We start from the raw sequence: 18,590 nt of genomic DNA, 5'->3' as shown, positions 1-18,590 counted from the left end.
GAACCAGCTCTGCACCACTGCACTGCCTTCCTCACCCTCCTCTTCCTCAGGCACCACCCTCCAAAGAGGCTGAGAGGTGCATCCAGCTCCACTCAGTAATGGTGATCTGGGTCCTCTCACTCACCTCCAGCAATCCCAGTGCCTGTTTGTCTGTCTGCCCATCACCAGGGCTCAGGCTGCATCTTTTCCAACCACTTGCAAGGGAGAGTTTGGGATTCACCCCCTCTGCTCCCCCTGAGCTGTGGTACAGCCTGACATTTGCTGCTGGGTGTGGGGTTGATCTTTTGGCAAGGACCTGACCCTCACGTGTTCCTGGTATGACTGGGCTGAGGCTTAGAGGTGACCTGGGATGCTGGCCAGGGACACTTGGAACCCCAGAGAGTCCATGAGAAGCCTCACTTGGTACATTTGAAATTTATCCTTCACCTGGCTTCCTGAGCCATTCCTAGGAGACAGATTTCTCCTTCAGTAGGGGCTGAACAACTACAAGGCTCAGAGGTCACTGGTTCCCCAGTCCAAGGTTCATCTCCTCCTTAGAGGAGCTTGGGTAGCATGTGGGATCTCCCAAGAGGCTCATCAGCATCCCACATCCAAAACCAGGGCAGAAGACCATGTTGTAGGCAGTGAGTCTGCATGAAGGACAGCAGGGCTCAGGAGACCCTGCCCAGCCCATTCCCAGTCCAACGGCACTGGAGGCAGGCCATGAGTTGGAGCTGAGAAAGTCCTGCCTGTTCCTTGTGGTGTCTCCTGCTGGGGCCAAGGGTGGTGCCAGCTTTGTGCCAGCACGTTGGCAGTGAGGTTTGGTGGCCTTAAGACTGACACAAATGTCCTGGGATGGGCAGTGGTGGTGGCCAGATGTTCCCACAAGCAGTCCCACATCTGATGGCCATGTGCCCATAGCTGGTTTGGGAGCTGGACTGGGTAATCCCTCCCACTTCCCAAAAAGCCATGGCTGGGCTGCTTTTCCAGCCAGGGGCTGCACAGTCTATGCCAGGGATCCTTGTGTCTTAGCACTTGGATAGGGACATCATGGCCCTGGGAGGCTGGGACACCAGCAGAACTCAGGATTGTTCACTCACTGAGAGACTTCCCAGTGCTGCTCCTTTCCAAGTGCTTTGCTATTGCCCAAATCTTGGCGCTCCAGAAGCTCCTTTAGGTTCATGAACTTTTGGCCCTGGGTAAAACCAGGGATTTTTAAAATCTAAAGGTCATTTCTAGGTCACTGAATAATTACTTGCTATTGCTGTACCCACTGTCACTAATTCCATCACAGAAAAGTAGCAGCTTGCTGAGAAATCCTCAAGCTGCAGGCTGAACACCAACTAAGGGAAATTCACCACAGAAAATGCAAGATTAGGGGCATTAGTGCCCCTAACTGGGAGGAGAAGCAGGGCCAGAGGACACCAAAGCTGGGCACAGGAGTTCTCTACATCCCTGCTGCTCCCCGTGCTTGGACTCAGCTCATCCTGCACACGACGTTACTGTCAGTGTGCTCAGACACAGGGTCGGGCTGAACAGGCCCCTGCAGCCCCTTTGTGCTGCATCTCCACCACAGGTCTGGGCTGTGGGGTTTTGGGTGCACAGGAGGAGATGTGATGGGGACAGCCCTGGGCTGGGAGGTCCCTGGATGCTCCTGGATGTCAGATCTAACACCGTGCAGCCCCGGGCTCAGCCACTCCTGCCAGGCACTGTCAGGACTCAGCCCAGACACAGCCCCTCCCAAAGAGCAGTGGGGGCTCATCTGACCCCAGCACTCCCTGCTTCACCCTCCAATGAAACCCTCAAGCTCCCTTCCTGCTGGTCAAGGCAATGTGTTGATCACAAAGTCTTTGGGGACATCTGCTGTGAGACAGGGCAAACCCTCACAGGGCATGGGGAACCACCAGCCAGAGGGAAAGCTGTTGCTGTTAACGGAATCATGGAATGGTTTGGGTTGGATGGAACCTTAAAGGCCACCCAGTTCCACTCCCCTGCCACGGGCAGAGACACCTTCCACTAGACCAGGTTGCTCCAAGCCCCTTCCAAGCAGGCCTGGAACACTTCCAGGGATGGGGCAGCCACAGCTTCTCTATTCCTACTAGAGGGGATTTTTGTCAAAGAGTGGCATGATCTTCCAGCTGCACGGGATTATCTTGGGATGGATTCACTGATGGGCAGAGTGTGGGGGCAGATCTGACCTCCCTCACTCAGAAGAGCTTCGAGGACCCCCTAAGAGCAGGCACTGTCAGTGCTCACTCACAGAGTGCTCCTGAGCTCGTGGGAGCCCAGCAGCCACACCAGGCCACCGCCTGCCCTCGTGCCTGTCGGGAGGCCATCCCACCCCTCTGCCAGTGCAGCATGCAGAGCGTGGCAAGGTGCTTTTCCATGACCATTCCTGGCAGGGACACTGTGGGTTCGTTCCCACGGCCAAGGTGAACAGCCTCAGCTGGGAATCCTTGAGGGATGTGAGCTGTGGTGGAGGACACAGCCATCATCACTGTCTATCTCACCCAGCAGGGCAGGGAGAGGCACTGCAGGCATCTCCTGCTTCTGACTTTAGTACAGCTCAGTCCTTCTGGTCAATCCTCTGTCTGTGACAGATGCAGGCTGGCCCAGGGAGACACTTCGGAGAGGGAGAGCAAAAGGAGGTGCAGGAAAGCCTGTTAACAGGGCTAAGCTGGGCTTTGCTGTTCAAACCCAGTCCCTTCCTCTTCCCGTCTGTATTCACTGGTCTCCCGGGGCACTTTTGTCGGGGTCAAGCTCTTGTGGGCATCCCCTGGCACCAAGTGCCCAGTGTAAGTGCTAACAGAGCTTGGCTGCACTGCCCCATGGATACAGATCCCTCAGCAGTCTCTGCCTGACAGGGATCTGCCCCCGAATGTCCCAGCCAAGCTCCAGAGCAGCTGGAGACATCTGTGTCCCAGATTGCCTGGGGGGTGCAGAGCAGTGGCTCCCCAAGAGTCACACTGCCATCCTCCTTGCCTGGCAGCAGAAATCACCCTCTGACCTTGCCATGGCTTTTGATTCCCAGGCCAACATGAATGCTGGGTAAGTTATAAAATAATTAAAAAAAAATATACATATAAAATGCAGCAGGAGAACAGCCTCTCCCAGCCCTCCTGTGGGTGGGTACAACCAATGATCAGGCTGGTTTCCCACTTGAACCACTATTTGATGTTACCATCAGTATTTTTGTTGCCTTTTAAGTTCCTCTCTTTCCCCACTTCCCATAATTTAGATTTGGAGAAACGAAATCTGGGGTGAAATAAATCAAGTATTGCCTTTACAGCTCCCGTGCTCTGCTGAGCTGAAAGGGAAGCTCTTAGGAGATGGATCAAGTTCATGCCTATGCCTTCTCATTGCAATTAAGCATTCCTGCAAATCCAGAGCAGTCTCTACTCCCAACACCTGCATGGCAAGACTGGGCAGTTACAGCTGGCTTTCGAGTCCCCTCTCCATGTGAGCAGCAGTGGTGGTGGCAGCAAAAGTACCTGCTCTGGTTTCCTAGGTCAGGAATGCCACCCTGGGGCATTTCCTTTTATCTTGAATAACCTACTTTAGCCAATTCCCAGAAAAGCCATCAGGTCCTCTGCAATGCCAAGCAAGCCAGCGTGGAAGGAATTGCTTTGGTTGGGAGCCATCGTGTGAGGCAAGGCCAGCTCAGGATGCTCCATATCTGATTACTGGAGCATCCCTTACAAACAAACATGGGCAATTACTAAAAACACAAGCTTGTGACCAGCGTTTTTGCCCAATGTCTCAGTTGGGTTTTCGTTTTAAGCATTAAAACGAGGAGAGGAGACACCAGAGGCAGCGGGATCAAAGCTGTGGGTCACTCCCATGTGCTACAGAGTGGGTGGGAAATTAAGCTAAAGTATTTTCTTCCAGAATAAGGGCCATGCATGGATTGGCAAGGTGCAGAGCAGCTGTTTCCAGCATCTTCTGAAGCACCAACCATTAGCCAGGGCTGGGGGGTATCAACTTCGAGAAGCATCTGGCCCAGATAGGTTTCCTGATGTTACTCTGACAAATGGAGCCATTTTAACCTTGTGCTCAATTTCCCCCAAACCAGAAAGCAAATTTCTAGGAATGTACTGCTCATGAGCATGGGCCAGCTCACACAGGAGAAAGAGACCTGTGTAAAAACGCTGTGCAGAGGAATAAGTGAGAGCTGAATGATTTCCAGTGGAACAGTGTGGTGTGACGGGCGAGCTCCCGGGGTGGGAGGCTCGGGGAGACCTGGGGCTGTGCCACGAGGCCCAGGGATGGACATCTCGGACCTGTCCAAACCATCAAGGGTTTGGAGGAGCGGGAAAGGGGAGTTGGAGGCCGGACGACTCGCTGTCCATGTGTGTGGAGCAGGGTCTGGGCTCGCCCCTCCCCAGCCGGCGGAGCGAGGGCGGGACGGGACGGGAATCCTGCCCTGAACATGAAGCGTGAAATCCGCGTCCGACAAAAATTTCTGCTAGTGCATAATGCAAGCCTTGGATGCGTTTGTAGCCAGGGCTCTGGCGCTGGGAGCACTGAATGAAGCATGGGGTGACTCAGCGCGTGTGCGAGCCAGGCTGGGATCGGGGAGTGCGGGGACAGGTGCATTATTGAGAGTTTCGTTTTCCCCAGTCCCGAACGCCTGACAGGGAACGCTGCGTGTGCGGCGCTTGGAGGGGGACACGGTGTGGCCAGACTCGGCATTTGCAGCGCCTGCCTGGCTCTTCCTGCTGCTCCTGGTGCAGGGATTTCTGCACCCAGCCTCTCGCTCCCGCCGCTCTCCAGCCGCAGCCCCTCCACCCTGGGCATTCCCTACCCCAACCTCCAGCCCTGGAGCACCAGGGAGCTCTGGGGGCTGCACAGCTCTCACCTCAGAGAGCAGCTCTTGGGGCTTGGAAGGGCTGGAAGCCCCCGAATTTGCCTTTGGCCTTGCTGATGATCCAAAGGCCTAATCTGCTTTAGCCTCCCTGGATCTATGGGCCTTGAGCAGGGGAACAGGGACAGGAGCACAGGGTGTTCCTGGAGCCTTGGAACAGCAGAAAGCAGGACCGAGCCCCGCTGGAACTGAGCTCAGGAACTCGTTACCTTGCAGGATGATGTTTTACTTCTATCCCAATGCTTTCTGCTAAAACAATTCCTCTCTCTCCATGCACCAGGACTCAGCCTGGAAAGAACCACAGGTGAGCAGCAGGGCTTGGGGCTCAGAGCATCCTGCTCCACCTCAGCTGTTTGGGATGTGAAGGGGCAGCCTCATGGAAGGGGTTGGAAAACATGAGCTAGCACTCCTGTCAGGCTCTGCCTCTTCCTCAGAACCTAACTGGAACCACAAGGATGCAGTGAAAAAAAAAAAAAAACAAACCTGCTTTGGAAGATTTTAAAGAACAGCACGAACTAAAAAAGCAGCTGCCGAAATGAATTTCCATTATTAGAAATCAGCACTGATGAGAGCCATCTTAGATCAAATAATTTATTTAGTAATTCCATGTAAACACTTCAGATTTACTAGCAAATACAATGCTTGCTGTTCTTTTAAATAGATCATTCAAAAAATAAGAATCTATTATTAATGGCAGGTTGACTAGAGATCTCCATACTACTGTACAATAAGGAATTGGTTTTCTAATGGATTTAACATCTCGATTTTTCTCGTTCTGCGTTTGCTTTACACAAAGCCCAAAGGACACAGGTTTGAACTGCTCCCTGACGATGCCACTGCGGGCCCGGGGTGTTTTTGGGGAAGGTCCGCTGGCAACTCCTCCCATCCTGGCATTGGTGTGAGCTGATGTGAGGGTGGGATGGCAGAGCTCGCGTGAACACTGTTCACAAACACGCCTTTTCGGTCAGAAAACAGACAGGGAACGGTGGAGAACTTCTCTTTGGGATGTATAAAAGCAACGAACTCCATCGTTGGTTTTTACTTATCAACACAGCAGTACACATACACGTATCCACAGTCTGGAAAAGCATCCTATGAGCTGGAGAAAGCAGTGGTTCTGAGCCTTGGTACACCAGTGCACTAAAACCAAAAGAATGATACCTTCTTACATAGTCAAATGAAAAATAAATATCTTTATTTTCTGCCTACTTTATTTCAGTTTTCAAATAAATTTTTTTTTAAATAAATCTGTACAAAGTATACTGTTACAGTATATATTCGTAAGTGAACTGAAATGCCTAAGTGTAACAACACTACAGGAAAGCAGTATAGATTGGCACATCTCTAATCAAGATTAACTTTTACACTCCAAAAAAATACCAACGCCTGTGAAAACCCTCGAGATATTTTTGGTATTTTTAGGCAAGTTGCGTTGCAAACACATGACAGACCAATTCTCCCCTGCCTTGGAAAGCAAATCGCTTCTCATGGTTCTCAGAGAACATCTTTATGATGCTAAAGGGACACCATCAGGAGAAAAGAGAGAGAGAGACTTAAAATTTTTAAAAAAGCAAAAACTTTGGTCAAAAACTGTCAGGTTTTAGTCTTTGTGCAGTTTTGCCCATGTGCCGACGGCGGCCGGTGCCGGGAACGGCGGGATTGTGGGAACACCCGGACTGCGGAGACCCCTCGGAGCGGCCGGAGCTCCACCCCTGCCCGGCCGCAGGGATGAAGGATGCGGCGTTCCCAGCTGCGGGAATGCTCCGGCCAGGGACCCAGAGCCTCAGGAGAGGAGCTGTTCCCCTTGTGATCCAAACGGAATTAACACACACGCACTGGGGCTGCGTTTTGCTTCCCCCCCCAAAAAAAAACCCCACAACAACCCAAGAATCTAAAAATGATCTGACAGTGTCCCTTTGCTCAAAATAAAGACTTCCGTGCCAGAGAGAGTAGGTACTGAAGTGAACTTGTTCACAGGGTGGAAGAGCCAAGTACATCTCAAAATCCAAGTTTTCAAATCCAACTGCAGTTTTTAGGTTCATGAGCTCTCAAAACCTCCTAATATTTCATGAAATAATTCCCAACTGGGAACTGGGGATAAATATTACAGATTAAGAGCGAGAGTTTTCTCTGTTAATCTTTCCAATGATATATTCACTCGATGTTTACATGCTGAAAGTTAATCTTACATTAGAATGCAATTGGCTGCAACATAAACCTATAAATAAATCAACTACCATAGATTAAACTCTGTTAAATATTTCTAAGTTAATAAAATATTGACAGTATTATAAAATTACAGTATTTACAATAAGAAAAATCTAGACTAATATATACCTTTAACAGATCTCTTCTCCAATTTGGGATTGCAACGGAATTATGAATATATGAACAATTTATTAGAAAGTTGCATTGCAATTATCATGTTTTCCATTAGAGCTAGAGAGGGTGAGCTATCACTGCCTTTGGAAAAAAACAAAAAGTGACTTCTGATGGTGGGGTGTAGCTTTTGAGTACCAAACTGGTAACAGGAGTCCTCCGCAAGACGTCTGAAGATAAGGTAGGACCAGCCTCAACTGCTCAGATTAAGGTTGTATTACAGAACTGCCAGCAATCAGAACCACCCAGGCTGCAAAAGGGGAGGAAAGGTAGTTTTCAGCTCAAAGTGCACAGCTGGAAGGGCTCCCCTCATTCTGGACTCCACCTAAGGCTGCAGGAGCTTCAGGAACGGCACAACCCTCAGCTTGGGCTTCATGAGGAGGAAACGAGCCACGGTGCTCCTTAAAGGGACATGGTTGGGCTGCAGCTATGCCAAAAACACCCCTGACAACCACACACTATAAAACCTGGATGTTTGAGACCCTCTTGACTTGCTTTTTTGGGAGGTTACCTTTTTGTGGGGTCAGGGATGGGTTTGGTGGGTTTTTTTGTTTGTTTTTGGTTTGTGGTTTTTTTTTTTCCCATTTTGTTTGCCTGGGAGAAAAAAAATTGGCTGGGACCATGCAGTCAATTCATTTTCTATCCCTCACCAGCTTCTCTGTTTCTGGTGTATTAGCAAAATGCTGCTGTGTTGGGGGTGGCAAACACTTGTGGGGAAAGAAGCTTCAATACTCACTCCCAAGTCTATTTGTCTTGGGATAAACCAAAAGTGATTCCCACCCTTACAAATCACCAGCTGCTTTTGGGGTCCCAGACACCCAGCAATGTCCTTTTAAGGATGAGAACTTTCACCTGCCCTTTCTCCCAGCCTTGGAGGAAGAGTTTACAATGAGTTTAGGAAGGGCCATGTTCACATCCTTTCCCTCCTCCCCGTGTCACGTTTGCTTTCCAGAAGAAAAAAAAAGGGGGGGGGGGAAATAATTTCCAAACTCCTTTCCCGCCCTTCCCTCCCCCAGTCCTGCTCACTGTAAACCAGAAATGGCAGTTTTTAGTGTATATTTTGGGATCAAATTATTTTCTCAGCCCCAAGCCTGAAGATGCTTGTGAGAGACCTACCCGCAGGCTTCGGAGAGGAGGAGCAATTTGGGCATTTGCACGGGTTTCTACCACTTCCCGTGGTGGGCAGGAGGGAACACCTCTGTCCTTAAAAGCAGGATTTAAAATGGTAAAAGAATAATTTGTAAACTCGGGTCTACGTTACCAACAGAAGGCTCTAGGTCCTGCGGGCTCCAGTTCCCAGAGATGCAGAGCAGGAAAACTAGAAAGAGAACTCGGTACCTTTCAATCACCTGCTGGGTTGTACTGGGGGAGGAGTGGGGAACGAGAGAGACAAAATGCCAACTGACCTTATAAACAAAGGTATGTTTAGGGCTTCTGGTTTCAGGAATAAACCGATATTTACTGGTAAAAGTCTGCCAAAAAACAAAAACAGAAACACAGGATTACTGGTAAATATTGGTTTATATGGAGAAGTTCTTTTTAAAAAAAATAAAAAATAAAAAAATAAAAAAAGATGTCATCGTGCTCCTGATCTCCACGTGCTCCCAGGCAGGAGCCCAGAACCGCCCCATGGCATCCCTGGCACCCGGACACCTCAAACCAGAAGCCTTGTGTTGAGAGGAAAGTCCTGTTTCTTTCCTTTACTCCCCTTAAACTACGTGTTTCTGGATTCCCCCCTCCCTCCTCCGCCAGGCTGGTCCTACGGGGGTTTGGTTCAGGAGATGGGAAATCTTCTTCCAAAAGCACTTGGAAGTGAATTTGTACATAATATGGTATCTCAGCACTAAGGCTGCTGGGGCCTGAGCCTGCACTGCTCCCCGAGATACCATAAAATATACAAGACTGAGTGTATATTTTAAATAAAGCATTTTCTTGTAAGTGGCATAAACCCATTCATTTTATTTACATGCTTATTTATTTCCAAAAATAGAGTTGGTCCACATTGGACAAGAGAAATCAAGAAGCCATACAGTAGAAGAGTTAAAAGTCCAACATTTAACCAAAGTACAATGAAATTCCAGAAGTCTGTGGCTGACTTGAACCACAGAAACATACACATGAGCCACACAGACATTTGTACATAGAGCATTATATTACCAATAATATTTGCAAACATGAGGTCAAGATGGCTAAAAACCCAGCAGGACTGACCCGAGGGTCCTGGCTGAACAGAAGCGGGTGCTGAGGGGCCGTCGCTGCTGTGGGGAAACACAACTCTCCAGAGATTTTGTTTCACTTTTGGCTTTTTCTTTAACTGAGAAAGTCCTAATTTTTCTGCCCTGGGGATCCAAATTGAGGACATGGTGAAAGCCAACCCCATGGAGCTCACCAGCTTGGTGCCGGGGGCTTGGACCTGCGGAACCCCGGCTGTGCCGGGGCTGAGCCCCGCCGGGAGGGCAAACCCCTGCCCTCTGCTACTTGGCCTCAAAGATCACCTGGAAAAGAAAAAGTCGGGATTTATACCCTTGTGGTGTGCTGAGGGGTGTCTGAAAAAGGCCTGGATAGGGTTTTGTCTTGAAAACAAGGATTTCCCTCCCTTGCCGTGGGCAATTTTTTGGCATTAGTTATTCCAGTCCTGTCTACCTTTTCTGGAAGACCACAAATATCCTAGAGGATGTTGCACTGGACAGATGAGAGAATAACTGTTTTACATTTAAAAAAAAAAAAAAAAGGTTGGAGAATGGACAGCAGAAAAAAAAAAAAACAAATGGAAAAGATGCCTTATCTCTGCATGATGGCCCAGTTTGTCTGGGTATTTCCACGGACCTCACCATGATAATATCTCAGCGTCTCCAAAGAATGGAAAAATAGATTTAAATCTGTATTTTCTCCTGCAGAGAATCACAGCAAGTAAAAGGGGGAAGACAGTTGTAGCACTCCTGGTATTTCTACAAACCGCCCGCTACACGGGGTAGAACCACAGGGAAAGGGTATAAATTAAGTTTTCCTTTTTCAAGTCATCTTTGACACTCACGATATTAAGCCTAGTCCAACGTGAATGCTAGTACAGAGCTAATGTACAGAATACCAACAGATAATTATCGGTACCTAACAGGATTTAAAGGCGAGTATACTCAGAACATTTAGGAGGGAACACTATCACCAAAACGCCAGAGCTCTGACAGCAGTTACACAAAGCAGCCGTGCAGGTCTCTACGAGGACGGAGCCTTTAGCACGAGTCACTATGATCATCTGAGCCTGTGACAACTTGATCTTCTGGTTTGTTTTCTAATCTCAGATGTGAAATAACGCTTTAAAACAGAGATGGGCCCGACCCTGTGCAGTTGGGCACGTACAACACTCCCCACTGAAAACTCGAAGCCCAAATTCCTAAAGAGAGAGCACGAGAAATTGTTTTCTTACATCAAATAACTATCATGCAAGCGATACCACGACAGTTTTATATTGAGTACTTCAAAGTCAGCTGGTATAATTTAACTAGAAGTGAGCAATCTAAGGAATTTCTAGAGAGTAGGGACAAAGGTTGTGCCGGTGACAACCACCCGAGATGACCAGGGAGAACAGCACAGGGACACCGTGGGGGTCTAATGAGCTGTGGTACAGGCTCAGCTCAGCAGCCTCACAGACCTGGGATAGGCAGGATTCCTGTGGCAGGCTACACACCTTCACTTCATTTGCTCTGCTAACAGAGTGTGATATTCTTCAATTTTGCAGCTCACTTACGGCCTAGCAATACTGGTGGAGCATTAAAAATTGCTTTTCCCCCCCCCTTTCCCAGGATCAGCCCCACTGCTGTATGCTCACAGCACAGCCAGACATTATCGTGCTCTTCTTAATTTTCCAGCCGTGGCCAGGCTGGAGTCACTTCTCCAATATAACCCAACCATTCTGCTCCATCAGCTGCCAGTTCTTGTCTTTAAACATGAACTCTGACCAAAAGCCTCGTGGTACCTGCAGTAAACCTGCTCCTGTTGCAAACTCCAACAACTTATCAAAGCACTCACTCTCTGGTACCGTGATCTACTGGAGACAGGGAAGGTGGGAGAAGCCAGGGTATCTGTCATGGCTTCTAGACTTTCAAGAAGACTAAAATTAAGCCAGAGCAACAAAAGGTGGCTCTGGCTGAGACCAGCTACCTGTGGGTCCTCTGGGGTCTCTTGGGAAGGGAGGCAACACAGGTCTGCATGAGAACACACACCAACAACTCTCCTGCAAGGAAAAGACCTGGAAGATGCTGTCCAGGCCTCTCTCCCTGCTGCTTCCCTTTCTGCCCATCATCAAAACCAAAACCTTTTAGGATTTTTCTTGGTCAAAACAGAACTAAACAGAACATACCCACAACATCAGCTGCTGAGGCACGCTCTGGGATCTGGCAGACCTGCAAGTCCAGCTCAGGGCAGGAATTTGAACTGGGGGTGTTGCATTACAGGACAAATCCAGATCCCATGCTACCCAGTATTCTGGGCTTGTTTCTCCCCTTTGCCCAACCAGACGTTGCAGCCTGGACCTAGTTGTGTCCACCAGAAAAGTTTAATGAAAATCAACCATCCACCACCCAGCAACTTTGGGTTTAATGAAACCATGGAAGGAAACTCATTTGCTCAGAGGCTGAAGATGCAGACTTGGAGGCCTTTGATCACCTTCTCCAACCAGACTAGACAATTGATCAACATCAACTGCAACCAAAGAAGGACTCTGTGATATTTCTCTTTTCATTAAAAGCACATTTTTTAATGCCTTCTTGGAAGCACTTGATAAAAACCTTTTAAAACACTCAAATAAAGATCAGTTCATTCTTCACCTCCTGCTATTTGTCAGTGTGTCCAAAGATTCTGGTAGATGGCCCAGAAAACGAGATTGATCACAGAATCAAAGAATGGTTTGGTTGGAAGGGACCCTCAAAGACCACCTGGTCCAACCCCTTTCTTTGCAGAAAGTGTGTTGCTTTCCCCCTCTCACTCACTGAAGAGTTACAGCGTTTCAGCTTCTCCTTCTCAAACCAGAGTTCGGGGGGGCTGATCTGTAATTCCCAGTGCCCCCATTAATACTTTAATTAAAAAAAAAACAATAAGCCAACATTAGAATGTTATCTAGTCATGGAGAATACTAAGCTGTTTTTTAACAGCCCTATTTTTGCTAGTACCTTTGGTGTTTCATTCCCAAGCTCTTTTAAAACCTGTTGCTCTTCCACTTGAATTTCCTACTTTGCTCCAGCATCTCTACCTCAAACACTTGAGTTTCGGAGGGACGGGGTGAGGGCAGGCCCTCAAACTTGCTCCTGAATGACATGGGGAAGTCACTTCAGCAGCACGAACTAGTGCAGGAAATGAACTGTGTCTTCAGTCCTGCACGCCCAGATTTTCTCCCCAGCCCTCTCTCTGATGTCCTTCAGACAGGATTCACTCCTCCAGGTCCCCTGCTCTGCAGGGCCCCTTCAAAACTGCTTTATTTCCAGATCATGGTTAGCTGCCCTACTCCATGGCTCTTTCAGTCTGTTCCTCAAGACCTGGACTTCTGTCCTTAGTCCCTTTCTTATAAATATTTTTAACAACTGTTTTACTTTGCTCCTTCATGACAGAGTTCTGTCTCACCTGGATGCCTGTAACCTTTCCAGGTATCTACAGAGCTGCCTTGACAAGTCCAAGGACGTTATTTTCTGATTTTCTCCCCTGCAATATTTTGTAACGCAAGTAATTTTTTTTAGTCCACCACCTTCTACTCCTGAGGATACTGAACCTGTACTGTGGTCCCTGCTACTTAACAACTCAACAGTAATTGTATCTTGAACCAGTTCTGATGTCTTAGTCCTAAAGCAAGGCTTACTGTAGACCAGGCTGTTACAAGACATGATCCTTTAAGTAAATTGAGATGCTTGCTCACCAAAATGCTAGCCAGCTCCTTCCCAAACAATCTGTGATAGCATGGTCATAATGGAATTTACTTTTTCTTACAGGTTTATGAAGATGCATGAGCCTTAGTTTTCTTCCAAGCCCCATGAAATCCACAACTTCCTTCTTGTCTGGAATAGAAAACTTCCTAATACCTCTGTGTCATTAAAATACAGAATTTATATCCAACATACATGCGGCTGTTTGGTCGCCACTACTCCAATTTCCTCTCAGATTTTACAGCAAATTTTAGTGTAGTGTTCTTCCCTTATGGCCCAGCACACCTGCTCAGTACAGTGTGATGGCAGGTAATGCAGTATCTTATTGATTTTTATCACCCCCACCATGTTTCAATCAGACAAGCCGTGCCAAGATCTTTTTTTCCCCACCGAGCAGTCTACAACAACTATTTTTGTCTCATGTTTCCACACAGACGTGCCCATCCCTTAGTCCAGCCCACAGCCTGGCAGCTGGTTGTCCCTCCTGTGCACACAACTCTGCCCTCAACCTCCACATACCCCACACAGAACAGCCCCGACAGAATCAGCCTCCCACCAGCGCTGTGTTCAGTCCATCCTCCCAAAACCCTGCCCACTTCCCATGCCACCAGTCAAGGGACACCTTGGCTGAAGTGAAAACCAGCACATGCTGTGAAGTTGTGGCTCTTCACTTCACCTGCTCATCACATCCTTTTCCCAGGCACACCCTGAGACTTCAGGAAGAGGTACTGCCATGTCCGAAATTCTATCTTCTTCCCAGGCTCCCAAATTTAGCTTCCCAGGTAACTCAGCTTCAGGAACGACAGCCCCAGGCTTGCCCCAAACACTCTGACACCTTCCAGGACTTATCCACTCAAGAGGCAAATGAGCAGATGGACCTCCTCATCATCAGGAGCCTGTATGTCCCACCACAAAATCCTCTGCCATTCAAACCTCCCCCAGCTGCTTGCCCAGCTTCTGGAGGCATCTCCAGAACACAAACCAACTCCTCAACCAAGCCTTTAGTCATAAATCGCCCCTTTAATCCCGTCCAGTTCCAAGTCTCCACAGATACAAGGCAAGGCAGCCAGTGCCATGGTGGGAATGGACCCTGACCATCTGCAGAGGATTTGATGCCATCTCTTCCCCACCAGCTCAGCAGTTCTGGCCTCAGGATGCTTTCTGGAGCCTGGAGAGCCTCCACTTGTTGCTCTGTGTAGTATTTTATCGGCAGATAATCACTGGTAAAGCGTGTCCTCTCTGCACTCTTGTGTGCAGTTCCTAGTGCAATTAAGCCAATGTATTTCAATTCCCATAATTAAGCAAAGAATTTTGCTTTATGACCATATAAAGTCCAACCTTTAAACTAAAAATAGACTGACCGTTAACGGATTCTTTTTTTTAATTACTTTAAACCACCAATTAGAGACTTTCATTGGACAAGATAAGTTACATACGGCCTTGGAAAAGCCTGCCAGGACTCATTTTCCAGGACTTTTATTGACAGGTGCAGCTCAGAAGCCAATTTTTTTTTTTTTAAAAGATGGAATGAGCCTCTGAACACAGCAGACCTATCCACAAACCAAACTGTTTGCATGCATGAAAGCAGAGATGACTTTTGCATGAATTTGCAGTGCTTAGTTCAGAGTTATTAATGAGAGAAAATAATTCAAAGCCTCTAGTCCCTACTTTGCTCAGACCTGCCTGGTTGCCCTTCAGCAGCCCCTGGCAACGGTGATCCTACTGTCATTTATTATTTAAATAAAACAATCTTTTTAATAAAAGGAAATTCTGACCCCATTTAAACTCTGTACCTGACCAGACACTGGCTTCTTTCCTTCACCTCTGGTGCTGCTCACACAACATTATTCTTAAGCTGACCTGCCCACACAGCTCCTGATAAGCCAATGCTACGTTGCCAGCTCTCCTCAGCATCACTCGAGTGGGAGGTTTAAATACCAGATTTCACAAAATCCTTTCTCCATGATTCCTAGCCCTGGCATTTCTTGAAATACTGACAGATCAGCTCGCCCAAAAGTGAGACAGGTGGACCTGCTTCTGCTGGACTGACACAGAGAGAGGAGCTGGTCCCTGAAACCCCAGTGCTCACCTCTCGACCCTCACATTAGTTCTGAGGAGCCTGGATGGGCTGATGCCGATGTGCCAGTGCAGACTCACCCCCCAGGAGCTGCTGGTCTCAGCTCCTCTGCCCATATGGAGTGCCTGAGCAAAAGGCAAGCGCAGGCAGGTCCCAAATCTCAGGAGACTGCGGGCAACAAAGCCATCAGCCTGCACTGCACTGCTGTGCAACTGGGATGGAGCACAGAGAAATAAAACATATTCCCCAGGGAGACGCTAGAGCAAGCCCAGCCCAGGGGAGAGAGACACCCTTAAATGGCAGTGCTGCTCCCCAGTGTCCTAACAGACAGGTCCTGCCCGATGCACAACCACTGTCCTGCCTTTCTACCCAGAGTGAGAGCAAAACCTGCCAAATCTCTAATATCCCAGCTGGAGGGCACCGCAGACACGATGGGCAGCCAGTGGTTTGGGCCCGAGTGGCACATCCAAGACATTCACCAGCAATGGAAAAACCACCCCTGCTCATTTACTGACCCTCAGCTCCCAGCAACAGAAACTACCCAGGCACGTATGATACAGATCCTCCTCTCAGCACCGGCCACATGAGCACAGTGGTGCCACAGAGGAGCTCAAACCATGCCCGTGGGGGTCACCCCACAGCAGAGCCCCTGTGCCACTGCTGGGCCCTGCATCGGTCCAGGGGGATGATGATGATGTCTGAGAGCCCAGGCTCAGCTCCCAGACCTTCCTGCAAGAATGACAGTGCCACCTCTGCACCCTGAGGTGCATCAGTGACACGTGATCTCTTGCGCCAAGATGTTCACTCACTGGGGCTGTCGCACAGTCTCTGCACCATGTCCAGTATCAAATCCAAACCCACTGGGGTCAACGTGGTCACAGGGCTTCAGATGCAACGTGCAAGCCACCTTTACAAGCAACTCTCTATAGAAATCAACATCATGCCTGGGATGACATTTCAACATAAGGAGGTTTTTCCCAGAAAAGCTGTCTAAGTCTCTCCAACACATGCACTTGCCATCCCCGTGGCACACAGAGGACAGGTCCCACAACAGCCACCTCCCTCCAAGGTCTTGCTAGCCATCCTTTCTCGCTGCAGAAGTAAATTCACATCTCTCACCTCTCAGATCTCTGACAGAAAGAATGAAGCTTTTTTTTTCTTGGCCTCCTGCATATTTCAAGATAGTGTTTCAAGAAAAAAATGCTTCAGCACCACAGCCCAGGAGGCTCAGCACAAACTCCCACAGCTGGTGTTGCAGCCAGTCCTCTTTGCACTTCAGTCTGCTACGTGGCCTAAGACTCAGAAAGGGCTAAGATGTTTATTTTTGCAAAGCTAACATCAGGATGAACAGCAAACCAACCGATGACCAGAAAAGCCAAGGAATCATCTGAGTTAAGACAGAATTCCCTGCTGGGGAGATCCAGCAAATTCCCACTCAAACCAAGTGCTCTCCCAGCTGATGGCTGATGCAGAAAGGATCATGTCATGAACCTAAGGCTCAAGACAAAGTGCAGAAGTGGCCAGGCCATCCACCCAGGCAGTCTCCCGTTTTACCTGGGGCCATGTCTTCAGAGCCGTCAGCACAGCCAGAGCAAAGCAGTCCCCGCACAGGACTGGACAGTCACATTATCTGTGTTTTGGATATTTTAATCTCTAACTTGGTCTGATGAATTTACACCCACTGGTAGATCTTCTCTTTTGCATCAGTTAAACCCAAACCAGATCAGGTCCTGTGCTCCACGACAAACCCAAGCTACGTCACACAGGAACAGAACTTCGCTGCAGAACCACCCGCCCGACATGGGCTGCAGAGCTACTGCAGACACTGCCACGGCCCTGGGGACATCCAGCACAGAGTCCTGGTCACCCAAAACGAGACAACACCCACACACAGCCAAAATCTACAGGGCTCCATCTTGGCTGGCCACGGTGCCATCCAGAGCAAAAGGCTCCCGACCAGGTCCCCTCTCCAGGAGAAGGAGCACCAGCAGTATCGATCTGCAGAGGGACAGTGAAACATTGTTTGGGGATATCCAGCCATTCACTCTGCCTTGTTTTAATCAGTCAACATTCAAAAGACAGATAGCAGGGCCAGAAATCCTATATCTTTATCTTTTCTCACTTAATCTCCAGCTGACGTTTTTCCATGAAAGCATGTCTCATTCCTCGCTGTGTGACTTCTACTCTCTCTCTTCTGTGATATTTTGCCTCAAACGGGCTACAGAGCTGGTTATTACTTTTATAGAGATAGGAATGGCATGCTCCAACTTTCCCAAAACACACAACCTCTCATCTGGCTTCAGACACAGAACTGCAGAGGTGGGACTAGCAGAGCTACCCCAGCTACCCCGTGATCCCCTGGGACCAGCTGCCCGACACCCCTCAGCTCCCCGTGGCAAAGGCTCTGCCAGAGGCTCTGCCACTGGGATCTGTGGGCTTCTCCAAGTGCCACCCCCACCCCCAGCACCCGTGCAGATGCTGAGGCACTCAAACAGCAGCACAGGTGCACCTTGGCCGTCCACCTCTGCCAGCCCCAACCTTCCTGCCTTGCTCCAAAAGCCTTTTCCCACCCTCCATACAGACAACTCCTCATCTGCTGTGACTGCTGGGAGCGTCCCCCCTTGGACAAAATCTTTCCACCTGTCTTGGTGCCTGCCCTGAGTCTGCCAGCTCAGGAAATGCCTTTGTTAATGACAAAGCAACACACCTGCCCAAAGCAAACCCATTCATCCTTTCCCTTCCAACGCACTCCTCCAGCAGCAACTTCTACACCATCCAAATTGCAGTAAAATGTCCAGAATGCCTTTGGAGCTGTAACGCTCTGAACCCCTAAAAATGGATGATTTGGCCTTTACTCCTCTCAGTTATCTGCAGCTGCTCTGCACTAACAACACGCAACACACCACCAGTAAAGCCTTGTGGCCCACTTGTATTTCACAAGGAGCAGGTTGCATTCTGGACTCCTGTGTGAGCTGCCCTTCCCCCAGACTGCAGTGCTGCTAAAACACAGTCTCGTCAGGAACTGAAATGCTTTGGAAAGATAAAAAGTGAAAAAGAAGGATAGGCAGGCTAAGAGGAACTCCCAGAGCGGACCTGGGACCATCTGGCACGAGCGGTGCGGGAGGAGGGAAGCAGCCTATCTGATGGGAGCAGAGCAGGCAGCCCAACTCCAGCAGCAGAGCTTCCAGAGCTGCCACATGAGAGGAGCATCCTTGAGAGGAGCATCCTTCCTGAACCATCGGCCCGTCACCCTCAGCCATCCCAACACAAAGAGATTCCACTTCACCAAAAAAAAAAAAAAAAAAAAAAAAAAGCCATGAACTTCAGGCCCAACAATTAGGCTCTGGGTAAAACAGGCTTTTAACAAAGGTTATAATTTTGG

At 48.9% G+C, this 18,590-nt stretch overlaps 1 long non-coding RNA gene across 3 annotated transcripts; it reads right to left on the bottom strand.

Moving 5' to 3' along the window:
* Positions 1-5,420: 5,420 nt before the first annotated feature.
* Positions 5,421-18,580, bottom strand: LOC108502579. Of its 3 annotated transcripts, none has more exons than XR_001876521.1 (5): positions 9,612-18,580; positions 8,629-8,694; positions 8,339-8,540; positions 7,181-7,472; positions 5,421-5,983 (listed from the first exon to the last, which is right to left on the bottom strand). It is a non-coding gene; the product is annotated as an uncharacterized LOC108502579 (long non-coding RNA). The 3 variants fall into 3 exon arrangements; XR_001876522.1 differs by lacking the exon at positions 9,612-18,580 and adding an exon at positions 9,434-9,604; XR_001876520.1 differs by lacking the exons at positions 8,629-8,694; positions 9,612-18,580 and having other exon boundaries at positions 8,339-8,622.
* Between the last annotated feature and the right edge of the window lie 10 nt (positions 18,581-18,590).

Source organism: Lepidothrix coronata, unplaced genomic scaffold, assembly GCF_001604755.1.
Source record: "Lepidothrix coronata isolate B3197 unplaced genomic scaffold, Lepidothrix_coronata-1.0 Scaffold121, whole genome shotgun sequence".
Lineage (NCBI taxonomy): Eukaryota > Metazoa > Chordata > Aves > Passeriformes > Pipridae > Lepidothrix > Lepidothrix coronata.
Note: the sequence above shows the minus strand (reverse complement) of the source record. Positions and strands in the feature narration are given on the sequence as shown.